The sequence below is a fragment of the Trichechus manatus genome, unplaced genomic scaffold (genome assembly GCF_000243295.1).
Source record: "Trichechus manatus latirostris isolate Lorelei unplaced genomic scaffold, TriManLat1.0 scaffold00104, whole genome shotgun sequence".
NCBI classification, from domain to species: domain Eukaryota; kingdom Metazoa; phylum Chordata; class Mammalia; order Sirenia; family Trichechidae; genus Trichechus; species Trichechus manatus.
The window spans coordinates 8,668,879-8,696,491 of NW_004444040.1; positions in this window are offsets into that span (position 1 = coordinate 8,668,879).

Below are 27,613 nucleotides of genomic sequence, written 5' to 3' on the forward strand. Positions count from 1 at the left end.
TACTTTCATGTTTGTACACATGTCACCAAGACTTTCTCTCCATCTGCACATGGACTGCTAATATTTATCCTTGGGTTGGGTTGTCCTAGAAGTAGATCCTAAGACAAAGACATGAGTGTAAGTTTTTTGTTTTTTAATTTGGAGGTGATGTCAGGAAGCATCAGTAGAGAAGCAGAAAGTGAGTCAGAGAAAAGAAAGTCAGTTAAAGGGTGTATTATCAAGCCAGTTACTGCTGTGGGAAACTAGAGCTCAATCCCACTGATGAACTCTAAGAGACAGTGTAGAACAACTTCAGAGTTATCTCAGCTGTAAAGCAAGGAAGCTGGGGTGTTTAGCCAACAACTCCTGGAAGACATTGATTGAGGACTGCTCCTGGAGCACTTCAGGCAGCAATTGAGTGTGCTCCCAAGGCCAGGAAAAAGCCTTCAAGTGGTGATTCTTAGGTGTTCCCAGTAAGTGCCTTTAGCATAGAGATGAGTGCTTAGAGAATATGGGGAGGGGATATGGGCAGGATACAGTCAGTTTCTACTACAAAAATCTAAATGTAGGGTTACACTGTAAACATAGACAGTCAATGAAAACTAGTCCACATGAAGTTCTCCAAGGGTTCTCCTCCCTGTTTGAATTATAAACCTATCCTTTAAGCTCTCTTAGTGACCTATGATAACTTCTATAACCCTATTCACTACATACCTAAGTGAATATGTATTAAGTAGCCACCATGCACCAGGCATTGTGCTGGGCAATGAGGGTTTAGCATCAAAAAAGACTGGCATTGAACAATCGATTACACATGTGATGAATATCACACACCTCACACACCTATAGCAAGTTGATCACTTGTCTCCCCCACCCCCAAAAAAAACATAGACTTTAGATCTGTAGACTTGATTCTCAGCCCTTACTTATTATCAGGAGTCCCTCGGTGGCAAAGGGTTAAGCACTTGACTACTAGCCAAAAGTTTGGTGGTTCGAACCCAACCAAAGATGCCTCAGAAGACAGGCCTGGTGATCTGCTTCTGTAAAGCCAAAGCCTTGAAAACCCTATGGAGTGGTTCTACTCTTCACACTTGGGGTCACCATGAGTCAAAATCAACTCAACAGAGCTAACAACAACACTCATTACCTGCCACAGAATGGGTTTCAATAAGCGTTTATGAATGATCGGTGAGTAAATGAAGCATATTTCCCAGGCTTATTGTCATTGTTAGGTACCGTCGAGTAGGTTCCGACTCAGCGACCCCACGTACAACAGAATGAAACACTGCCCAGCCCTGCACCATCCTCACAATCATTGTTATGTTTGAACCCATAGTTGCAGCCACTGCGTCTTCCTCTTTTTTGCTGACCCTCTATTTACCAAGCATGATGTCCTTCTCCAGGGACTGGTCCCTCCTGATAACATGTCCAAAGTACCTGAGATGCAGTCTCACCATCCTCACTTCTAAGGAGCATTCTGGTTGTACTTCTTCCAAGACAGATTTGTTCTTTTTTCTGGTAGTCTATGGTATGTGCAATATTCTTTGCTAACACCACAATTCAAAGGTGTCAATTCTTCTTGGGTCTTCCTTATTCATTATCCAGGCTTTGCATGTACATGACGCCTTTGAAAAATATCATGTCTTGGGTCACACGCACCCATATATGTGCGTGACATCTTTGCTTTTTAACACTTTAACGAGGTCTTTTGCATCAAATTTGCCCAATGCAATGTTATTGTTCTTGTTAGGTCCCGTTGACTCGGTTCCATCTCAGAGAGACCCCATGTACAACAGAATGAAATACTGCCATTCCTGCACCATCCTCACAATCTTTGTTATGTTTGAGCCCGTTGTTGCAGCCACTGTGTCAATCCATCTTGTTGAGGGTCTTCCTCTCTTTAGCTCACCCTCTACTTTACCAAGTATGATGTCCTTCTCCAGGGACTGCCCTCCTAATAACATGTCCAAAGTATGTGAGAAGGAGTCTCGACATCCTCACTTCCAAGGTGCTCTCTGGCTGTATTTCTTCCAAGACAGACATATTTGTTCTTCTGGTAGTCCATGGTATATTCAATATTCTTTGTGAACACCATAATTCAAAGATGTCAATTCTTCTTGGCTCTTCCTTGTTCATTGTCCAGGTTTTGCATGTATATGAGGCAATTGAAAATATCATGGCTTGGGTCAGGGACACCTTAGTCCTCAAAGTGACATCTTTGCTTTTTAACACTTTGAACATATTGCCCAATGCAATACGTCATTTGATTTCTTAACTGCTGCTTTCATGGGGTTGATTATGGATCTAAGTAAAATGAAATCCTTGACAACTTCATTCTTTTCTCCATTTACCATGATGTTGCTTATTGGTCCAGTTATGAGGATTTTTGTTTTTGTTGAGGTGTAATCTGTACTGAAGGATGTAGTCTTTAATCTTCATCAGTAAGTGCTTCAAGTCCTCTTTACTTTCAGCGAGCAAGGTTGTATCATCAGCATATCACTGGTTATTAAAGAGTCTTCCTCCAGACTTAATGCCACATTCTACTTCATATAGTCCAGCTTCTCAGATTATTTACTCAGCGTACAGATTGAATAAATATGGTGAAAGGATACAACCCTGACACACACCTTTCCTGACTTTAAACCATGCAGTAGCCCCTTGTTCTGTTCGAACGACTGCTCCTGTCTTTGTACAGTTCCTCATAAGCACAATTAAGTGTTCTGGAATTCCCAGTTGTCTTAGTCATCTAGTGCTGTTATAACAGAAATACCACAAGTGGATGGCTTTAACAAACAGAAGTTTATTCTCCATCAATCTTCCCTAGGAGCTTCTCCACGCAGGAACCCCGGGTCCAAAGGACATGCTCAGCTCCTGGCACTGCTTTCTTGGTGATATGAAGTCCCCCGTCTCTTGGCTTGCTTCTCTCTTTTATATCCCAAAAGAGATTGCCTCAAGACACAATCCAATCTTGTAGATTGAGTCCTGCCTCACTAACACAATTGCCACCCATCCCCTCTCATTAACATCATAGAGACAGGATTTACAACACATAGGAAAATCACATCAGATAACAAAATGGTGGACAATCACACAATACCGGGAATCATGGCCCTGCCAAACTGAGACACACATTTATGGGGGACACAGTTCAATCCATGACACCATTCTTCACAATGTTATCCATAATTTTTTTACTAATCCACTCAGTCAAATGCCTTTGCATAGTCAATAAAACACAGGTAAACATCTTTCTGGTATTCTCTGCTTTCAGCCAAGATTCATATGACATCAGCAATGATAACCTTTATTCCATGTCTTTTTCTGAATTAGGATTAAATTTCTGGCAGTCGCCTGTTGATGTACTGCTGTAACCGCTTTTGAATGATCTTCAGCAAAATTTTACTTGTGATATTGCTTGATAATGTCTGCATTCTGTTGAATCACATTTCTTTGATGGATTCAAATATGGATCTCTTCCAGTCGGTGGGCCAAGTAGCTGTCTTCCAAATTTCTTGGCATAGACAAGTGAGCACTTTCAGTACTGCATCAATTTGTTGAACATCTCAATTGGTATTCTGTCAATTCCTGGAGACTTGTTTTTCACCAATGCCTCCGTGCAACTTAGACCTCTTCCTTCAGTACCGTCAGTTCTTAATCATATGCTACCTCCTGAAATGGTTGAAACTTGACTAATTCTTTTCTAGTACAGTGACTGTGGGTATTCCTTCCATCTTCTTTTGATGTTTCCTGCATCGTTCAACATTTTCCCTGTAGAATCTTTCAGTATTGCAACTTGAGGCTTGAATTTTTTTCTTCAGTTCTTTCAGCTTGAGGAATGCCGAGCGTGTTCTTCTCTTTTGGTTTTACAACTCCAGGTCTTTGCACATTTCATTATAATACTTTACTTTTCATCTCGTGCCACCCTTCTAATTCTTTTATTCAGCTCTTTTACTTCCTGAATTCTTCCACTTGCTTTAGCTACTCTACGTTCAAGAGCAAGTTTCAGAGTCTCTTCTGACATCCATTTTGGTCATTCTTTCTTTCCTGTCTTTTTGATGACCGCTTGCTTTCTTCATGTATGATGTCCTTGATGTCATTCCACAACTCATCTGGTCTTCAGTCATTACTGTTCAATGCATCAAATGTATTCTTCAGATAGTCTCTAAATTCAGGTGGGATATACTCAAGGTTGTATTTTGGCTCTCGTGCATTTGCTCTAATTTTCTTCAGCTTCAACTTGAACTTGCATATGAGCAATAGATGGTCTGTTCTGCAGTTGGCCTCTGGCCTTGTTCTTCCTGATGATATTGAGCTTCTCCATTGTCTCTTTGCACAGATGTAGTTGGTTTGATTCCTGTGTGTTCCATCTGGCAAGGTCCATGTGTATAACCACAGTTTGTATTGTTGGAAAAAGGTATTTACAATACCGATGTCATTGGTCTTGCAAAATTCTATCATGTAATCTCCAGCATTGTTTCTATCACCAAGGCCCTATTTTCCAACTACCAGTTTTTCTCTATTTCCGACTTTCGCATTCCAATCACCAGTAATTCTAAATGCAACTTGATTGCATGTTGATCAATTTCAGGCTGCAGAAGTTGGTAAAAATCTCCATTTTCTTCATGCCCTGCTTTGGAACATGCAGCTTGTCTGGTAGTGGTTGGTGTGTAAATTTGTATAATGGTCATTGTGATCATTAAGGTTGTGTGTCAACTTGGCTGGGCCATGATTCTTAGTGGTTTGGCAGTTATAAAGTATTTTGGCAGGTGCATAATGATGTAATCACCTCTATGTTCAGATCTGATATAGTGTGATCACCTACATGATGGGATCTGCTGTAAGTAGCCAATCAGTTGAAAGGGATTTTCCTTGGGGGTATGGCCTGCGTCCAATGCAGGTGGACTTTCTGGCAAGGCTCTCGGGCTTTTGCTTGCTCTGGATCCTGCAGCCAGCTCCTGTTCCTCTGACCTCTGGTTCTTGGGAGTTGAGCTTGCAGCTTACCTGCCAATCTTCGGATTCGTCAGCCTCGGCAGTCTGTGAGCCAGCAGCCTTCCAGCTTACCTGCCGATCTTGGGATTTGTCGGCCTCCGCAGTCTGTGAGCCAGAGGCCTGTTGTCTGACCTGAATCTGCCCGTCCCTTTAGCTACGTTAGTCAGGAGAAGCCTCCAGCCTGACCCATGGATTTGGGATGTTCCAGCCACTACAACAATGTGAACCATTTCCTTGAAATAAATCTCTCACTGTATATATATATAGACGCTTCACTGGTTTTGCTTCTCTAGAGAACTCAGCCTAAGACAGTTGTATTAACTGGTCTTCCCTGCAGGCATGTGGATGTTATCCTATTACTGACAGTCTGGTACTTTAGGATAGATCTTGAAATGTTGTTTTTGATGATGAATGCAATGCCATTCCTCTTCAATTTGTCATTCCTGACATAGTAGATCATATGATTGTCCAATTCTAAATGGCCAGTATCAGTCCATTTCAGTTCACTTATGCCTAGGATATCAATCTTTATGCATTCTATTTCATTTTTGATGACTTCCAATTACCCTAGATTTATACTTCATACATTTCATGTTCCAATTATTAATGGATTTTGCAGCTATTCTCATTTTGAGTCATGTCACATGAGCAAATGAAGGTCCTGAAAGCTTGGCTCCATCCATGTCATTAAGGCCAACTCTACTTTGAGGAGGCAACTCTTCCTCCATTGTCTTCTGAGTGCCTTCTAACCTGAGCGTCTCATCTCAGTGTTTCACGGCTATTCATAAGTTTTCACTGCCCAGTTTTTTCAGAAGTAGACCATCAGGTCCTTCTTCCTAGTCTGCTTTTGTCTGGAAGCTCCACTGAAACCTGTCCACCATGAGTGACCCTGCTAGTATTTGAAATACTGGTGGCATATCTTCCATCATCACAGCAACAAACAAGCCACCACAGTACAACAAACTGACAGAGGAGTGGTGGTAGACTTATTGACAGCCCTTTATTTGGAAACTATGAAGATGTTTAACAATTCCAAGTTGACCAGACATTTGAACTCTACTTGCAATCCCAGATCTAGGAATCACTGCCCTGCTTTGGAACATGCAGCTTGTCTGGTGGCTTTTCATGGAGTAGTATTCTCTGCGTAGCTGTCACCCAGAAAGACTCCTTTAACACTTCCAAATAGCATGTACTTTTCAGTAATCTCAAAGCAAACTGACTTTGCAGCCAGAATCACTGCAATTGATCAGCTGTAATTAAACTCAGGCGGAAGAGGCAACCTTTCAGTCTTTAAAAGTAATTCCCAATGTGAACCTTTAGGGATACTATCCTAATGAGCCAAAACCAGAGGAGAATGAATCACTTCCTGACCTTTTGGCAAAGTCAAGAGCCATATAATGTATGGAGAATTTTCTTGATCATTTTATCTCGTCACAACTGAATTTTTTTGTATGAAGGAATATAGAAAAACAAAAATTCAAAAGAAATATTTTCCAGATTCAAAAATGAAAGTTCTGACATGTTTGTCTGCAAGACTTGTTAGGAGTTGCAATTTCAAACACATTAAAAAAGAAAGGGCATTTTAATTATTCTACCAGTGTAACTGTAGTTTCTTTATTTACTATTTATTTCTCTGGAGATGCCTGGATATGCAAATAACTCGTTTCACTGAGCAGTGTTCTGACTGAGTGAGCCACCTATTGGTCATTCCTGACAACTGCACCATAATGAAATCTTTTTCTTTCAAGGATCCCTGGTGGTGCAGTGGTTAAAGTGCTTGGCTGCCAACCAGAAGGTCGGCGATTCAAACTCACCAGCTGTTCTGTGGAGAAAGATGTGGTAGCGTGCTTCCATTAAGATTTACAGCCTTGGAAACTCTATGGGGCAGTTCTGTTCTGTCTTATAGGGTCGCTATGAGTCAGAATCGACTTGATGGCAGCAGTTTTGGTTTGGGTTTTGTTTTCTTTCAATAGATCCTCCTGCTGGAATATGCTGTGTAGAGCAGGGGTTATTTAATTTTGGTGAATCTCAGAAACACCTGAAGAACTAATAAAATACCAAGAGGACCAGGCTTCTTGAATTAGGACAGGGCCTGGGACTTTGCATTTTTACTAAGTTCTGACACTCACTGAAATTTGCGAATCACTGCAATAGATTATGCACTCAGTTTTTCTCAAACATTTTGATCAATTATTTTATGCAGAACACCTATGAAAATTTTCTTTTAAAATTTCAATCTAAAATATCTATTATAAAATTTTAAAATTTCTGTCCAAAAAATACAACAATAAGAGAAAGTCAAAAGCACATATCATTAAAACAAATGGAAAAGATTTAAATATTAGTTTAATGAAGAAGTAACATTTCATTTTGTTTTAATGGAGAAGTTGTAATCGAATTACATTCTGAGTGTTCACGGAAAATCTGCAAGCTATTCGCAGAACGGTGGCTTATCAAACACTGATCTAGAATATTATACCTTCCTTTAGCTTTCAGTTTCCTACTTAAGTTATAATCCTACATCAAGTCCCTCCATAGTCTATATTCCACATTTGTCTTCCAGACTATACTTTTTATGGTAATTTAAATTCTTTTTATTTAAAGGGCATTTATTTATTCCATAACATTACAAATTATTTCAAATTACATGATATAAATAATTAAAAATAAAAGTCAGGTCATATTATAGAAGGAGGCTTTAGCTCAAAAGATGATTTTCCTCCAGAGCAAATTAAAGAAAAAAAAACTTTAGAATTAAATTATTTGGCTCAAATATGGATAATTTCTAGTCAAGTTGAAAAAGAAAATCTGCAAAAATAGTAAAGCATACCACTTCAGATCCAGAAGGGTTAAGATGAGAAAGACTGACCACAACAAGGGTTGGTGAGGATGTGGAGCACCTGGAACTCTTCTATATTGTTGTTTAGAGTGTAAAATTGTACAATCACTTTTGAAAAAATTCTGTTATACAGTTGCACGTTTACAGTATAACTCAGCAATTGCACTCCTGCGTAGTTACTCAAGAGAAATAAAAATATATGTCCATAAAAAAACTTGTACGAGAGTCTTCATAACAGCTTTATTGATAACAGCTAATACCTGAAAATAATCCAAATGTCCATCCACATGATAATGGATAAATTAAATATGATATATTCAAATAATGGTATGTTACACAGCAGTAGAAATGTACAACAATATGGATGAATTTCACAGTCATTATGTTGAACCAAAAGAGCTAGACATAAAATAGTACATAGCATATGATTTCCTTTATATAAAGTTCAAGAACTGGCAAAATTAATACGGTGATAGAAATCAGAGTAGAGATTGCTTATTGGATTGACTGAAACGAGACGTAAAGGAACTTTCTAAGGTGACACAAATGTTCTACATCTTGGTTTGAGTGATGTTGTTTTTGTCAAAAGTTATCAAATTTTATATTTAAGAACTGTGCATTGCTCTGTATATAAATTTTACCTCAAAAAAGGAAAAAAAATAGATTTTGAATCAAGTGAAATATTCAAATAGTCCATTCATTCATTGTCTTAGGTAGAAAGCATGAAACCAGCCTATGAAATGCCCTTTGTAGGGCTTCGAGAAACAGATGTGTGTGTGCGTGCACCCACATGATGAGGGAAGAACTGAGGAGCTAATAAACCTGAAACTGGAAAGGGTCTCGTAAAAAGTCGGATCCCGTTGTGCGTAGAATCACCGCGAGCCGGGGGCTGACTAGAGGGCAGCTAACCAGAGCAACTCTAGATCTACTGAATCAGAAACTCAGGGGCGGAGCCCAGCAAACTTTGTTTTAACAAGTCCTCTAGGTATATCATATCATGTGAGTCGGAATCGACTTGCTGGCAAGGGTCCCCCCCACCACCTTAAGTGTGTCTGATGCATTATATAGTTTGCCCACTGACTTAGAAAATTTCTTTTGGGATGTTCCGGGATCACTCTTCCTGGATGTGGATTTAGAGTCATTGGTGTCTGAAGCATTTATATTGTCGTTGTTAGCTGCCGTCAAGGCGGCCCGAGACTCATGGCGACCCAATGCACAATGGAACAACACTGTTAGGTCTCGGGCTATCCCCAAGATCAGTTGTGGATCGGACTGCTGTGATCCAAAGGATTTTTGAAAGTTAATTGCCAGGCCTTTCTTCCTAGTCTGCCTTAGTCTGGAAGCTCCGCTAAATTTGTTCAGCATCATAGCAACATGCAAGCCTCCACTGACAGATGGGTAGTGGCTGAACATGAGGTGCATTGGCAGGGAATCGAACCCAGGTCTTCTGCATGGAAGATGAGAATTCTACCGCTGAATCACCAGTGTATCTCTTTTTTTATAAACCCGTTGCCGTCAAGTCAATTCCGACTCACGGTGGCACTACAGGACAGAGTAGAAATTCCCCATAGGGTTTCCAAGGCTGTGATTTTACGGAAACAAACCACCACATCTTTCTCCTGGGGAGCAGCTGTTGGGTTGGAACCATCAACCTTTCAGTTAGCAGCCCAGTGCTTAACCACTGCGCCATCAGCCTCCTTTGCTCTTTTTATATAGTGGTATTAATTTTTGTCTTAAGCAGTGATAAGCTTTCTTATCTTCAGTTGCATATGAATTTTATAGGATAGCTCTGTTTTCTGTAATTCTTCATTCATTTCCTGAATACTCTGCCCATAAGTTTTCATCTGCTCTGCATCTGAGTGCGTTTGCTCTTTCTTTGCCCATTTATTCGCTAACTGAACCAACTTCTGTTACAGAACCATGTCTTTATCTTCCTTAAAGATCCCTACATTGTGCTGCAAGGTTTTGCCTTCATTTTCCTCTAGAGCTTGGCTGAATGCAGCGAGTAACTTTCACGTTCTTTATTTGTTCTTCCAGCTCGTGCCTGCTTGGCACCTCATCACTCAGTTTGGATGGGAAATGGCCTTGGTCTTTTCCAGCTATTGTTAGCAAAGATTATATCCAGGAGATATACATCATCTGTCATCTCTGATTTATTTTATCTTCTCACTCTGGTGATTTGCCAGTTATTTCAGCTGCCCAATGCAATTATTCAAAACTTCTAATTCTTTTTTTTTTTCTTTTTTGTAAACAAGAGATTCCTCCAGGTCTTTCTGAATTTTATAGTAAACTGTGATTTGATTGGTTTGCTCAGCTCAGGGGTGCCCTCACTCCAGTTTTCTGCTTCTTAAGTAATGTTCTATAGTCTGAAGTCTTGATTTTTTTCTCTTGAACCTCCTAAGTGTCAGACTTCGTCTTCTTTTTGCTGAGTTTAGTGTTATTAAGGCTATTTGTTACTTTGAAAGTTTAACAAAACTCCGTTGAAAATACTGGTAATATTTCTGTAGACTTCTGGCCTTCCTATGTCTTGTTCTGTTTGATTTGGTTTCATTTATTTGTTTTCTTTTATGTTTTACATTCTATATTCCCTAAGTTTTTCAAAACAGCAAACGGACTTTCTACCAGCATTTGATTAATTTTTTTTTAATTAATTTCTTGCATTTTCAGGAGGCTACTTATTTTTCCTCAGCTGGGAAATGATCTTTGTTCACTTCATTCATTTGAGTCTTCAATTCCAGGAGGGTCTTGCATTCTGTTTCTTATTCTTCAGTGACTATCAAAGAACTTTCTCCAAAAGCAGGGGTTAGCAAACTATGGCTCACAGGCAAAATCTATCCCACTGCCTATTTTTGTAAGTAAAATTTTATTGGTACACAGTTATGCCCATTTGTTACTTATGGTCTATGGCTGCGTTCGTGCTACAATAGTAGAGTAGCAGTTGTGACAGAGACATATGTTTTCTACCGTTTGCACAAGAGTGGAAGTTGCCTATGCATCATGCAGAGCAACCCACTATTGAAAGGAGAATGGAGCTGCTAAGGGATGCTAGCCACAGCAGTCCCCTTTGAGCCTCCCTTTTTTAGACTCTTTCTTAGACCCCTCCCACCTGCCCTCCAGCCAGTACCCCTCTGCCTTTTTTAGGAATAGAGTCAGGGGTCACTCCTTCCTTAATATGCTGGGAAATAATTAGGAAGATAGATAAAACTTTCTAAAACTATGGGTTTAAAAATTATCAATAACACTTTAAGAATTTATTCTACTGAATAAATGTCTGTATCATCATGGCTGGGATGTAAAGACTGTTACATATTTCTGGAAATATGAAAATATCCTTTACAAATTAGGGAAGAGTCTTCTACTTCTAGCTGACTAATAGTTGTGCGTGCATATGTGTGTGTGTGAGAGAGAGAGAGACAGAGACAGAAAGAGAGAGCGTGCACACTATATCTGATCAAAGTTTCATATCCATCAAGGTGGTGATTTCTTTTTTCCCTTAATCTAGAAATTAAGATAATTACAGAAATAGCTTTTCTAATGTTGAAACACCTTTGTGTTAATGGATGCAAATAAATTGGTAAATACATATTGATAAAAACAAGCACAAGAAAACAATGGAATTTTAGTATCAGAAAAGAATTCATGGTAAAAATTATAGAACGCGATTATTTTGTATTAAAGACATTAGCAGTCATGAATGTGTATATGTGGGCTATAACAGTCCTGAAATAAATAAAACAAATAATCAACATAAGGAAAAATTCACAAGACTACACTTGTATCGAAGTATTTTAATTTAATTCTTCAGTCTGGGAGTCATTTAGAAACCAAAATTAAATAATGAGATGTAACAATCAAATAATTGGTAATATTGACTAAATTGATGAATAGTTGTTTAAAATGCCTATTAAAACTTGATGGAGAGAAATTAGTGACCAGAAGTGGAATACACACACACACACACACACAGACAGACAGAGACAGAGAGTCTCTGGCTGGTCTAAACAGTTAAGTGCTCTACTACTAACCAAAAAGCTGGCAGTTAGAACTCACTCAGAGGTGCCTCAGAAGACAGGCTGGTGATCTGTTTCTGAAAGATCACAGCCTTGAAAACCCTATGGAGCACAGTTCTACTCTGCATTAGTATATGTATGTTGTTGTTATTAGGTGCTGTTGAGTTGGTTCCAGCTCATAGCGACCCTATGTATAACAGAGCGAAACAGTGCCTGGTCCTGTGCCATCATCACAATCCTTGCTATCTTTGAGCCCATTGTTGCAGCCACTGTATCAGTCCATCTCCTCTAGGGTCTTCCTCTTTTTCACTGACCGTCTACTTTACCAAGCATGATGGCCTTCTCCAGGGACTGGTCCCCCCTGAAAACATGTCCAAAGTATGTGAGACAAAGTCTTGCTATCCTCATTTCTAAGGAGCATTCTGGCTGCACTTCTTCCAAGACAGATTTGTTCATTCTTCCGGAAGTCCATGGTATATTCAATATTCTTCACCAACACCATAATTCAAATGCATCAATTCCTCTTTGGTCTTCCTATTCGTTGTCCAGCTTTCTCATGCATATGAGGCGATTGAAAATACCATGGCTTAAGTTAGGCGCACCTTAGTCCTCAAGGTGACATATTTGTTTTTAACACTTATAGAGGTCTTCTACAGCAGATTTTCCCAATGCAATAGGTCGTTTGATTTCTTGACTGCTGCTTCCACAAGCTTTGATTGTGGATCCAAGTAAAATGAAATCCTTGACAGCTTCAATATTTTCCCTGCTTATCATGATGTTGCTTATTGGTCCACTTGTGAGGATTTTTGTTTTCTTTATATTGAAGTGTAATCCATACTGAAGGCTGTAGTCTTTGATCTTCATCAGTAAGTGCTTCAAGTCCAAATGGTGTGGTGGGGGGTCACCTCCTCTAACTTCACAAGGAGGAAGAGAATCAAGATCAACAGCCCGAGGCTGATTTCTATGAGACAGAGGTAAGACATGCCTCCTCTCTCCAATCTTTTTACCAACTCTGACACCAGCCATCCCTCCCATGGTACTCTCTATTTGTCTTCTGGGTTTGACAATTTGTTGCAATGGCCACACAGAACTCACAGACAATATTCATAACTATGGGGTTTATTAGGGAAGTAACCGTTTACAATTCAGAATCAGGAAGGGCTGTTATTTGATCAGGGCTGCCTCGTCTCACCTGTGCCCACAGGCTGGTCTCTCTCTGACCCTCAGCTTCTCAGCCCCCCGCCCTGGCCTCTCCTCTGCTCAGACAAGTATTATAAAGCTCTTTAGCATCCCAGTCTGCTAGGAAGCCTTGGCCTGAAGGTGCTCAGCTCTCTAGCTCCATGGTTAGGCAAGACTAGCTCAGTTGACAAGTTCCTGGAGGCACCCCACTCTGCCTGTAAGCCTCCTGCCTGAAGGTGCTCAGCTCTCTCACTCCATGGTTCGTGAGCCTAGCTCTGCCAAGTGCTCAGAGGCACCCCATTCTGCCAGCAAGCCTCCTGCCCAAAGGCAGTCAACTTTCTCACTCCATGGGCTGGGAAGCCCACCACGCCATCTCCTGATGGTCTCCTGGTTCCGCTATCTCTGCTGCTGCCTTTTCTCTATTGCTGCTTCTTGCCTCTCTCACTGTCTCTGGTGTCACAGCTCTCTCTCTCTTTGTTTCCTGGATCTAGAAGATTCTCAGCACAGGGATCCTAGGTTCAAAAGACATACTCCACTCCCATCTCTTCTTCTTGGTACTGAGGCCTCCCCTGTCTGCCTCTGGGATGCCTCATTTTAAGCCCAGCGAGATGGCAAAACTGACCAATCCCTTTGTTAGGGTTCCGTATACCTTATTTGCATGGTCCCACCCCCACAAAGGTACCATGCACCTTATTTGCATTATTAGTAAGCTATCCAATCCCCTTGGTGGGCCACAAGCACCTCATTTGCATAGCCCCAACCCAATCATTTGGTGGGAGTTACAAGACCATGGCTAGAAAGGCCATACAAAAGCAATCCATCACACCTCAGGCCAATCCCTGGCTTTTCTAGCCATGATTCTTTCATACCTGGAGGATAACTTCCCCCTCCCAATCAGTTTACCATTTACTGTTTTGTTAGTCCTCAATAGGTTAGTTAATCCTCCAGTAGGGCAAAGAGTCCTCGGGGTGACGTCACTCAGGTACCAGCCATTCAGGTCTGCTGCAGTATCCACCTGATCTGTTCAGGTTCTCCAAAAGTTGTCTCAACTTCACCCTTTCTGGTGTCTGAGACAATTTACCTGAGAGAAGATTATTCCCTTGCTCTGAGTCTCCCCAGGTACTGGCGTAGCAAAACCTTTAAGCGACTTTATGTTCGGCCACTGTACTCCAGTACAGCAGTGTCTTCCCCTTACTCCACTCTTTCACAGTTACTGCTTCTACAATTACAGTTTTTATAATCATAATTAACCCTGTTAACAATCAACACTCATAACTGAATCATATAATCCTATCAACAACTTCCCCTACCCTCTCTTCCCCAGACCCATCAGGAAAAGAGGAAACTATTCAATGGGGATCCTGCCTTGTTACCCTCATTTTGAGCCTAAGCACACCCAGAAAAGTGTGTAAGCCAGCCACTTCATGCCTTTATCTACCCCCATTTCAGATATGTTGAAATTGCCTATCCCTATAAATCCAGTACTCTGAGGAGACAAGCATGTTCCTTGAGTTGAAGAATCTTCTGTTCCAGTTGGAACTTTGAGCATCTGCATCTGTAAGCAAAGTCCAATCCAGAGCAAGCCATCAAATTGCAGCAATTTGCACCAGCTAACGGTGTCAAACATCTTTCTCTTCATTCGGTCGAGTTCTGGTCAACTCATCCTTAGCCATCCAAGCTAGGTCAATGGGTACCAGCCATAGGGTTGGGAGTCCACACATTTCCTTGCACTTCAGACAGGCCAGCCCCTTCTCTCTCATCCCTTGATCCTGTGGGCTAGGTCAGTGGGTACAATGGAACATGCCCAAGCTTAGCTCATCACTTCCTTGCTGCACCTTCCCCACTTCCACTCATCACATGGACCCAAATGGTCACCATAAGCAAGTATACTACGCTGTCTACTTGCTGGTTCAGTTGAACTTTCAGTCCTAGAAGGGATTCTTCTGATGGGCACTGACTTTCCCTGCCTCAATGCATCCAACGGCAAACTGCTTGCTTGAAATTAAAAAAGCAAAACTGTCACATTTTTTTTTTCCTGCAGGTCCTTCCTTCAAATGCAAATTTCCTCTTCTCCCAGCATTTCTGGGTATGTATGCATATCATCCACAGGGAACTGCCAGAAATTCAAGCCAGATTCAGAAGAGGACGTGGAATGAGGAATATCATTGTTAAGGTCAGATGGATCTTGTCTGAAAGCAAAGAACACGAGAAAGACATTTACCTGTGTTTTAGTGACTATGCAAAGGCATTTGATTGTCTGGATCATAACAAATTAGGGATAGCATTGGGATGAATGGGAATTTCAGAACACTTAATCGTGCTCACGAGGAACCTGTACATAGACAAAGAGGCAGTTGTTCGAACAGAACAAGGGAATACTGCATGGTTTAAAATCAGGAAAGATGTGCTTCATCATACTTATTCAATCTGTATGCTGAGTAAATAATCCGAGAAGCTGGACTATACGAAGAAGTACACAGCATCAGGATTGGAGGAAGACTCATGAACAACCTGTGATATGCAGATGACAATGCACGTATACATATATGAATATATATATATATATATGTAGTTGTTAGTTACCATTGAGTTGATTCCGACTCATAGTGACCCCATGTGATGGAGTAGAACTCTGTCCCATAGGGTTTTCTAGGCTGTAATCTGTACAAAAGCAGATCTCCAAGCCTTTCTTCCATAGAGCCGCTGGGTAGGTTCAAACCACTGACCTTTTGGTTAGCAGCTGAGCACTTAACCATTGAGCCACCAGGGCTCCATCTAAGTATGTATCTTTTTACACACGCACACACACATACATGCACATTTTGTATACTTATATCTTGTATCCATCCAATTGACTGAGATTTCTCAATAGGGTTTTCAGTAGAGTTTACTTGCTGCAGGTATGAAATCACATCATTTGAAAACAGTTCTAAATTGGCTTTCTGATTCTGAATATTTATACTTCTTATTTTGTGGCTTTGCTAATAGATTTTTGTAGCATTTCCTGATCAATATTAAATAATTGAAGGCATGAAGTCACAGAGAACATGTGAGTGTGCTGGTTGAAGGGAGCAGGTAGAGATAGTGTCATGAGGAAGCTGAAAAGATGCCTCCTCCTCTAAGGAAGGAGGGGAGAGGAAGGGAAAATGATGGGAGGAAACAATGAAATGTGTGGCATTTAGGAGAAGGTAATAAACAAGAACACACTTAGTATTTCTTAAGCTGAAAGAACTGGAGAAAAATTCAAGCCTTGAGTTGCAATATTGAAGGATTCTATGGGCAAAATATTGAATGATGCAGGAAGCATCAAAAGAAGATGGCAGGAATACACAGAGTCACTGTACCAAAATGAACTGGTTGACATTCAACCATTTCAAGAAGTAGCATATATCAAGAACTGATGGTACTAAATGAAGAACTCCTAGCTGCACTGAAGACATTGGTGAAAAACAAGTCTCCAAGAAATGACAGAATACCAACCGAGATGTTTCAACAAACGGTTGCAGCACTGGAGGTGCTCACTTGTCTATGTCAAGAAATTTGGAAGAAGCTACCTTGCCAACCGATTGGAAGAGAGACATATCTGTGCCCATTCCAAAGAAAGGTGATCCAACAGAATGCAGAAATTATCAAACAATATCATTAATATCACACACAGGAAAAATTTGGCTGAAGATAATTCAGAAACAGTTGCAGCAGTACATCAACAGGGAATTGCCAGAAATGCAAGCCAGATTCAGAAGAGGACCTGGAATGAGGGATATCATTGCTGACGTCAGATGGATCTTGGCTGAAAGCAGAGAATATCAGAAAGATGTTTACCTGTGTTTTATTGACTATGCAAAGGCATTTAACTGTATAGATGATAACTAATTATGGATAACATTGTGAAGAATGGGAATTCCAGAACACTTAATCGTGCTCATGTGGAACTTGTACATAGAACGAGAGGCAGTCATTCGAACAGAAAAAGGGGATACCTCATGGTTCTTCTTCGTGTTGTCTGGTTTCTCAGATTAATTTGCTTAGCATACAGATTGAATAAGTATGGTGAAAAGTTACAACTCATTAACAACCTGTGTTATGCAGATGACACAACCTTGCTTGCTGAAAGTGAAGAGGACTTGAAGTACTTACTGATGAAGATCAAAGACTGGATTCTTCAGTAGGGATTATACCTCAACATAAAGAAAACAAAAATCCTCACAACTGTACCAATAACCAACATCATCATAAATGGAGAAAAGATTGAAGTTGTCAAGGATTTCATTTTACTTAGATCCACAATCAATGCCCATGGAAGCAGCAGTCAAGAAATCAAAAGACATATTGCATTGGTCAAATCTGCAACAAAAGTCCCCTTTAAAGTGTTAAAATGCAAAGATGTCAGCTGGAAGACTGAGGTGTACCTGACCCAAGCCATGTATTTTCAATCACCTCATATGCTTGTGAAAGCTGGACAATGAATAAGGAAGACCAAAGAAAAATTGATGCTTTTGAATTATGGTTTTGGTGAAAAACAGTGAATATACCGTGGACTGCAAGAATGAACAAATCTGCCTTGGAAGAAGTACAGCCAGAATGCTCCTTAGAAGAGAGAATGGTGAAACTTTGTCTCATGTACTTTGGACATGTTATCAGGAGGGACCAGTTCCTGGAAAAGGATATTATGCTTGGTAAAGTAGAGGGTCAGCGAAAAAGAAGAGGACCCTCAATGAGATGGATTGACACAGTGGCTGCAATAATAGGCTTAAGCATAGCAATGATTGTGAGGATGGCGCAGGACTGGGCAGTGTTTTGTTCTGTTGTACTTAGGGTTGCTATGAGTCGGAACTGACCAGTCAACACCTAAGGTATCTACCTAACAGCAACAATACACAGATACCTACATTGCTAATAAGGACTCCCCCAGAAGGGATCATATGATATTCCATGTAGAGAGACTATATTTAGAAGTCTAGATGGCCAATTTGTTAATATGATAAGATCCCTGAGGGCGGTAACTGCCTCTTGTGGTTATCCCATACTTAAAAAATAACTCTTTTTACAGTGGATACACACTGAATAGAATGAGAACTCAACCCTCGTAAGTGTTCATTATTTACATTTTGCATTTTTTGGTGCACATTTTGTTCAGAGATCAGAGATGTTTTATTCTTAAGTTGCTTCAGTGAATGCCATGTAGCAAAAGGTGGGGGCAGAAGAAAACATCCCAAAGAGGGGAGCTCTGCAAGGCTGAATTAGGGTCAGTAAATATGAAGAAAGAAAAGGGCTAGAAATTTCGAGCTGGTGATGTACCTAGTTCTGATTGAATACTTGCTACTGATAGGCACTACGCTGAGCATATTCCTGATATTTCAGTTATTCCTCACAACAACCTATTAGATATTTCCTATTATTTTCACCATACGAACGTTTTCTAGGTTATACAGTGATGTAAGTGGAAATGTTGGATGTTAATCCACTCTGACTCTGGAGTTCATGTTTTCTCCCCTAGCAAATACGAGCAAGAATTGGGTTCCAAACAGAGTTAAGTAATTAGAGGTTGCTTCCAGATCATATCCAGGAGCAAAATATGAGGACTAGCTGAACTCAGCAAGCAGTAGATGAATTAAATGGAAAGCGGCATCAGACTATAATTTTCAAAAACATGTTTTTGAAACACATATGTCACATTTTGTTGCACACTTTGTTCTGAGGATCTATAAAAATATGCCGAGAAGGCACTGATGCAGAAAGTAACCTACAGAAGTTTCAGAAAGATAAGATCTAACTATAATATACACTATGCTTATAATTTAGTGGAGCCCTGGTGTAGTGGTTAAGAGCTCGGCTGCTAACCAAAAGGTCAGCAGTTCGAGTCAACTAGCAGCTCCTTGGAAACCCTATGGGGCAGTTCTACTTTGTCCTATAGGGTTGCTATGAGTCGGAATCGACTCGAAGGCAATGGGTTTTTGGTTATAATTTAGTAGTTTGCAAAACAGACATGTCAAGGGTATTTTTAACTCATTGGCAGAAACAACAAGATGGCAAAGCTGGTTAAAAGGAGAGTTCAAAAGCCCGAAGTACATATTGTCAGTGAAAGAAAATGTTGAAATAAGATTTCTAAATTAAATACAAAACTGGTCAAAGTACTACAGGATAAGAAAACAGTTTTACTGCCCTGTAGTATAGGACAAATATCATTCACAACTTATCAGTTTTCTAGAAGTTAATGTTTAACTTTATAGAGCCTGGGCTCCAATCAATACTAAATCAAACAAAGGCTCATTATGCTACAGTTGTCCTGTCTAATACAATAGCCACTAGTCACATGTAGCTAGTTAAACGTAAAATTAAGTTAATTAAAATGATGTAAAGTTAAAAATTCAGTTTCTCAGTTGTACTAGCCATATCTCAAGTGCTCAATAGATACATGTGGCTAGTGGCTACCTTACCGAACAGCTCAGATATAGAACATTTCCATCATCACAAATGTTCTATTGAATAACACAGCCCTAGAGCATCAGCTAAGGAACTCTTGTAGCGCAGTGGTTAAAGTGCTCGGATGCCAACCAAAAGGTTGCCAGTTCGAACCCACCTGCTGCTCCATGGGAGAAAGATGTGGCCGTCTGCTTCCGTAAAGATTTACAGCCTTGGAAACATTCTGGAGCAGTTCTACTCTGTCCGATAGGGTCACTATGAGTCGGAATCGACTTGGTGGGAACAAGTTTTTTGTTTTTTTTTTAAAGAGCATCAGCTGACCTGTAGGTGGGCAATACTCTAGCATGACATGAAAAGGTCAAGTTTAGGATAATTTTGCTGAAGAGCGGGAACCGTTAATTGTAGAAACTTGGAGTTTCACTGGAAAAGCCAAGAAAATTGAGATTAGAGGTTAGCTGTGCTGGCAGCTTGCATGCCAAAGGGTCTTTTTGAGATATTTGCTTGGAGTTCTACCTTGGCCCAGCCCACTTTCAAAGTAGTTACCACCTTCTGGCTGGAATGCTGTGTGGGCTCTAATGATGCTCACACATGTGCCTGATTCCCTAAAAAAGTGATGTCCTAAGACAATCATCTTTAAATGCTTTGCTTTCATGTCCCAAAAATAATTTGAAAATCTATAGATCTACTCACAAATTTTAAGCTGAATCCAATGATATAATAGCTTGGCTTCTGTAAATAATAGCATTTTAAAATAAAACTGCTACATCGTATTTTAAATATATCCAAAGAAATCTAAATACAAATGACATTTTGAAATTTAACATCATACATTAAAAAAAAATACAAATTCTCCTATAATAGAAAATTTACATAATTTCTTTCACTGCTTGAAATAAAATTTTTATTATGGTTCTGCCACAAATTTATCCTAAAGCAATTTGTTTTATATTTTAAAGTTTTTATTGATCATTCTGTATTCTCCTAAGCACCAAAGATAAGTACAATAAACTGAAATTATTTTTTTCTATTGGTGACTATTATAAATGTTGAAATATTTAAAAATCTATTAAAATAACTGCAATTATTAATAATACACAATTGATCAAACATATAAATTTACTATAAATTTTGATTACAGATTACTAAATTTTTATTGAAAATGTATGTCTTAATGAGATAAATGGAATTTTTTACCAATTTATATCTTTGTGGATATTTACAAAGTACACAAATATTTCTTTATTGCTAAAAGAACATGGGGTTGATAATGTTCTATTTCTATTCTTTTTTGTAGATATACTTGCTGTGAAAGCTTGTTCTTTTCAATAAGTAGATAGGATTGGAAGAAGCTTTGTTATAGCTGTGGCATTCAATTATTTGAACTTTCCAAATATATGCCAAAATCACATTGTGATCTATCATAAAAATTATTTATTGCTTCCATAAGCTATGAACTTGATTAAATCCTCCTTCAATTTTGCTGAAAGTTCATGATTGGAAACTCCAAGATCTGTAAAAAGATTTTTATCCCAATCACTAGATTTGTTCAGTATCTCAATTTTTGGGAGGAATAGCCAAAAAAGATTTTACCAAGAATAATTAAATACTATTAAATATGCTTATTACTGTTTCAACTAGACATATGTTATATAGCCCAAAATACTCTGAAAAGGTTTGTATACACCTTTGCCAATTAATGTTTTATCAAATGCCTTAAGAATATTACATGCCTTATGTACTTTTTGGGGGGTGAAGGTCTCAGAGCTACAGATCAATTCATGGAAAAGTCCCCTGAGTAACCTAATTGGAAAAGCCAGGCTCATTTTTAAACCCATCAGCCAATCACATCTTATCTGAAAGAAAGGCGTGGGACATCACTTTTCAGTTCATATAGATATGTTATGATGCATATCAGATTATCCATCTTCCAGGATGCATCTTGTAAGGTATATTACTGAAAACAGGATAAAAAATTTATTGTTTTTGTGGTAAGCTATAAAAACAAGATAATAAATCAATACGCTGTCTCTCAGTCTTTAATTTGTAATTATTCAGTATAGCAAAAATTACACATTATTTGTGAACCAAGCAGTATGATAGAAAACATGGTATTTGGGGCCCACACATGCATATGTGTTATATCCTGGTATTCTGCTTTTGAGAATAATGGGATAAGACTCACGCATTAAAAATTAGAAGGGATTTCTTAAATTTCATTAGATAGCATGATCAAACTTTCTCTGTGTATTTAATTTAAAAGAAAAGCATCAACTGCTAAAAACAAATCAGCCTGACAACCAGCATATAATTTAATTTTATGTTTTTAATTGGAAGAAAAACCATTTAACAGTTATAAGAAGAAATTGGATAAGGTTACTACAATTTAGCTAAATAGCTAGTTATATAATTTGATACAGTAGGCTTTAATTCTCTTATTTAATAACAACAAATGTGAAAGAAATTTCATAAAATTTTCTGTCAGGTTTTTATCAAGAACAAATGATAGTGATAGACAAAAATTCAAGTGAATTGGAGGTACTAATTTGCATCCTTCATTCATTCAAAAGTTGTTTACTTCCTTGATAATTATCTTTTCCTGGGATGAGAATTGAGATTAGACTGAGAAATGGTTTATATTTAAATATGAGAACGAAATCTAGCTTTCCATATTCCTTAGGCTCTCTTTGCTTTGTTCTCATGGGAATTTACCTCAAAAGGGATTTCTTCTTTGAGAGTATTCAGGGATTTAAGAGGTTAGGTCACTCATGCCCACTTCCACACATCTGAATTAAGAAACATTTAAAAATGAATGGTAATGAAACGCCATATGTAAAAATTGAAGGGACATAAAAGCAGTACTGAGAAGAGAATGTATAGCATATATCAAGAAACTAAAAAGCATATAAAACAGTGAGCTAGCATTTCAAATGAAACATATGAGAAAATATCAAGAGAAAATCCAATAAACTAAGGAAAAAGAAAAGATTAATATAATAGCATAAATCTATGAAATTTTGAATAATACAAATAGCTAAGATTAAGGAAAACCAAAAACTAGTTTTTAAAAAAGCATAACAAAAAGGACAGAACTGGGGAGGAGGGTGTTTTCGTTGTTAGCTGCCTTTAAGTTGGCCCTGTACTCATGGCAACCCTGTATACAACTGAACCAAGCGCTGCCCAGTCACTGTCTGGTCCTGAGCCATCCCCATGATCAGCTGAGGATGGGACCGTTGTGATCCATAGGGTTTTCACTGGTTGATTTTCAGAAGTATATCACCGAGCCTTTCTTCCTAGTCTGTCTTAGTCTGGAAGCTCCACTGAACGCTGTTCAGTATCATAGCAACATGCAAGCCTCCACTGACGGATGGGTGGTGGCTGTGCATGAGGTGCACTGTCTGGGAATCAGATCTGGGTCTCCTATGTGGAAGGTGAGAATTCTACCACTGAATCATGAATGAGGGTGAGACAATGCAAATAAGCAAATACATAAAGGGAAGAGGAAAGATTATACATGCAACAGAAATTTAGAATTAAAAAAGAATACTATGTATTACTCTATAAAGTTAAATACCTAGATGGAATAAACAAATTCTTAGGAAAATAAAAACTTCAAATATAATGAATATAGAGAAAATTTAAATGGAGCAGTGAGGAATTAAAGTAGTTGTCAAAGATGTCCTTTTCTAAAACATCCCAGAGTCAACTGGTTTTACAGGTATTAGCTTCCAAATATTTAAGAAATGGTTAAGTCCTATTATTTACCACTTAGTCCAGAAATGATAAAAAGAGAAAAAGCTATAACTGACAAAATAAAACTGAGTTTAGAAATGACTGCAACAACCAAACATCATTAAAAGTATTTAAGGAAGGGAGTGATATCAACAGATTTACAGTTGAAGATGACTTTTCCTGCTGTGTTGGGCAGGGGCTAGAAGAAGTTTAAATGGCAGGCAAGAGGAGGTCAAGTTAGGAGAACAGTATGATAATCAAGGTGACAGATGATAAGGACCTGAACTAAGAAAATCACAGCTGTGGTGGAAGAGATAGATTAGAGAGTTTTTAAGGCATTAGAATTGACAGGTCTTAATAACTAATTAGCCACAGTGGTAATGCACCTTTTATTGATAATGCACCTTTTATTGATAATGCACCTTTTACCAGTTTTTCTCTACTGGTCTCACTTCCTCATTCTCGTACCATTGTCCCCTAGGACTCCTCTGAAATAAACTACATGTACTTAAATAATTGCCTCAGGGTCTGCTTGTGAAAAAATCCAAAAACTATCGCATGGAAGGAAGTGCTAGAAAGAGGTGGGGAACTTTGCAGAGCAGCAATATTTGGGGACAGGATGACAACAGCAAAGGGGCTGTAGAGGAGACTGAGAGCAGTCTGATGCCATTAAAAGCAAACAGGAATAATTTCAAAAAGAGAGGAGTAACATATTGTATCAAATTCTGCAGAAAGCGCACAAAAGATAATAAATAGGAACGGTCTCTGGACTATTAGCAAAACTGGGTTTCCAGTGAGCTTGAAGAATTTTCATTGTAGCAAGGGAAAGCTGAGGACTGCGCTGTGACTGGATGAGATTAGTGTATACAGAACGTTTATACTAAAAGCAAGAAACCAGTGGAACAGGAGGAAATTCAAGACCTGCTTTTTGAGTAAACAGAATAATATTTAAGGAAACAGAATAATATTTTTTTCCACTTATAGAGTGCTTATCCCTTTCATGACTCATGGGATATAGGATATCCCAATGACTTTTTATGTCTCTGGAGTTCTTTGGAAAGGAGGTAGCCAGATTTGGAGGCATTCAGCCTCAAGGTAGGAGGCTTTTGAAATGAATGAAACTCAAGAACCCTGAGTTGGAGCCTATTTTTGTGTAGATTGAGGGTTGTCTTAAGTGATGCCTCTTGGATGTGTGAATTTTCTAAACTTTTGACAGGTTTGCCTTTATTTCTGTGAGATAAGCCTCCTCACTGTGGTTCCCAGTTACTATGTTCTCGGGAGAATGTACTTATCTCAAGAATAAGCTATTTCCAGTCTTCATTCAGTCATACCAAAACCCAAACTCGTTGCCGTCCCATCGATTCCGACTCATAGCAACCCTACAGGACAGGGTAGAACTGCCCCATAGGGTTTCCAAGGAGCAGCTGGCAGATTCGAACTGCCCATCTTTTGGTTAGCAGCCAAGCTCTGTACCATCAGTCATAGTGGCCATTTTCTCCTTGATGCCACTCACTGTTTGCAGGTGTTACTGGCTGCTTGCTTTTCTAGCTTCTAAACAGTAAATAATGCCTTTGCAATAAGGAATAATGCATTGCAGTGGTACTTTTCAAGAGACTCGAACTCCTATAAATTACTCTTACACTGTATCCAATCTTATGGCCCGACCATTGCTTCCACATGCAACTATGAGCAGTTCTACAGTATTCCAGGGCAGCTGTTTCTGCTTCTTAGCTGTTAGTACTGCTTTTGTTATAATGAAGAACGTATAGTAATGGTAATTTTCCTGAGATTCAAATTCCTTTAGTTTTATATATTTGGCCTGTCAGTACTGCTTTTGCAGTAATGAAGAATGCATTGTAGTGGTAATTTTCCTGAGATAAAAAATCCCTTGGCTTTATTTATTTGGGTTGTAAGTACTGCTTTTGCAGTAAGGATGCATTGTACCATATTTTGAAAAGTTTCATGAAAAATAATAAAAAGGCTAAAAAGGAGACTAGAATAAAATGTATGTGCAGTTATTGCCAGGTGCCTTCATGTTTTGCAAACTGTCAAAAAAAAAAAAAAAAAGATTTTATCACTGACTCATATTGGCAGATTTACCATGTCCAGGGTCCTGTGGGACATATTTATTCCAGATAATGGGTATAAAAATCCATAAATTATAACAAAAATCCTAAATTGGTCTTTTAATCAGCATGCCTTCCATTAGTGAAAACACATGGTATCGACAAAAAATTCTACAGAGAACATAATTGAGTCTTGAAAGGGTTATAACGGTGACCAAAATCAGGCACGGTTCCTGCACCCAACTCCTTCCAGTGTAGTAGTGGTCCAGTAAGGTGAATGAGAGAAATCAAATACTTAAAAAAAACATTAAAAATTGCATGTGGATTAATGCTTTGAGAAACAGAGAGATGTGAGGTGCTATTAGAACACAGAATTGCAATTTGGCATAGCTGGGAGGGCAGGGTTAACTGAGGTGAAACAGAATGAGTAGTCGGAGTTGTCTCAGGGATGGGGAAGTGGAGGAAGAGGATTAGAGACCCAGAGAATACCATGTGCAAAGGGCCTGTGAGAGAAGGGAGCATGACAAAAAGTTTAAAAAAGACTCCAATGTCTGCAAAAAAAAAAAAAAAAAAAAAATAGCACAGGTCAAGAGTTATAGAGGGAGGTAGGAGCCGAAGAATGCAAACTTTGCTGGCCATTTTAGAGAACATTGATTCCAAGTAAGAGTAAAACAAAGTCTAAGAAATCTTTTAATGGGGGAGGGGGAAGGCAGGAATGGGTGTTGGGATGGTAGATGGGAGCATGTCATGATCACTCTGGTTCCTAAGTAGAGAATGGATGGAAGTTGAACAATAGTGGATGAAGTGACATCAGTTAGGGGGCTGCAGCAGCAGTTCTGGCAAGAGATAACAATGGCCAGGGTTCAGGTGGTGCCAGTGGAGACTGAGAGAATGGAAGGATTAAAAAAATATTTAGCAGATAAGAGATCAGAAGATCTTGCATCTCTTACAGAAGAATGAACTTAGAGTCCCAACGAAATGAAAAGAAAATTAGGCAGAATCCAGAACTCACTACAGGGTCATCAGAACATATGTCATCATACATCATAGTATTAGGGCAAGAGTGGGAGAAGAGTTGCTGGTAATTGAGTCAGTCCAAGTTACAGTACCCAGACCTACCAGGTCAAAAGGTCATAATGACAGGTATGGAAGGCAGCATTGGGGCTCTGAAACTTGCTGTTGAAGGTAGCTAAAGCGAAAGGAAGAAAAGATTAAGTAAAAGAGCTGAATAGAAGATTTCAAAGGGCAGCTCGGGAAGACAAAACTATTATAACGAAATGTGCAAAGACCTGGAGTTAGAAAACCAAAAGGGAAGAACACACTGGACACTTCTCAAGCTGAAAGAACTGAAGAAAAAAAAATCAAGCCTCGAGTTGCAATTTTGAAGGATTCTATGGGCAAAATATTGAATGATTCAGGAATCATTAAAAGAAGATGGAAGGAAGACACAAAAAGAACTGGTTTATGTTCAACCATTTCAGGAGGTAGCATATGACCAAGAACCAATGATACTGAAGGAAGAAGTCCAAGCTGCACTGAATACTCTGGCAAAAAACAAGGCTCCAGGAATTGATGGAATACCAACTGAGATGTTCCAACAAAAGGATGCAACACTAGAAGTGCTCACTCATCTATGCCACGAAATTTGGAAGACAGCTACTTCGCCAATCGACTGGAAGAGATCCATATCTGTGCCCATTCCAAAGAAAGGTGATCCAGTGGAATGAGGAAATTATCAAACAATATCATTAATATCACACACAAGTAAAATTTTTCTGAAGATAATTCAAAAATGGTTGCAGCAGCACATCGACAGAACTTCCAGAAATTCAAGCCAGAGTCAGAAGAGGACGTGGAATGAGGGATATCATTGCTGGTATCAGATGGATCTTGGCTGAAAGCAGGGAATACCAGAAAGATGTTTACCTGTGTTTTATTGACTATGCAAAGGCATTCGACTGTGTGGATCATAACAAATTATGGATAACGTTGGAAAGAATGGGAATTCCAAAACACTTACGTGTGCTCATGAGGAACCTGTCATTCGAACAGAACAAGGATGTGGTGGTTAGGATTATGTGTCAACTTGGCTGGGCCATGATTCTCAGTGTTTTGGCAGTCATGTGGTTGCTTCCCTGTCCGGACTTGATGTGTGATCGCCCCCACCATTGGATATTCTGTGAGTAGCCAATTGGTTGAGTGGGAGTTCCCTTGGGTGTGTGGCCTGCATTGAGTGTAGGCCGGCATTCTGGCAGGGCTCAGGGGCTTTTGCTTGTTCTGGATCCTGCAGCTGGCTCCTGTTCATCTGACCTCTGGTTCTTGGGACTTGAGCTAGCAGCTTACCTGTGGTCTTGCCTGCTGTTCATGGGATTTGTCGATCTTCACAGCCTGTGAGCAAC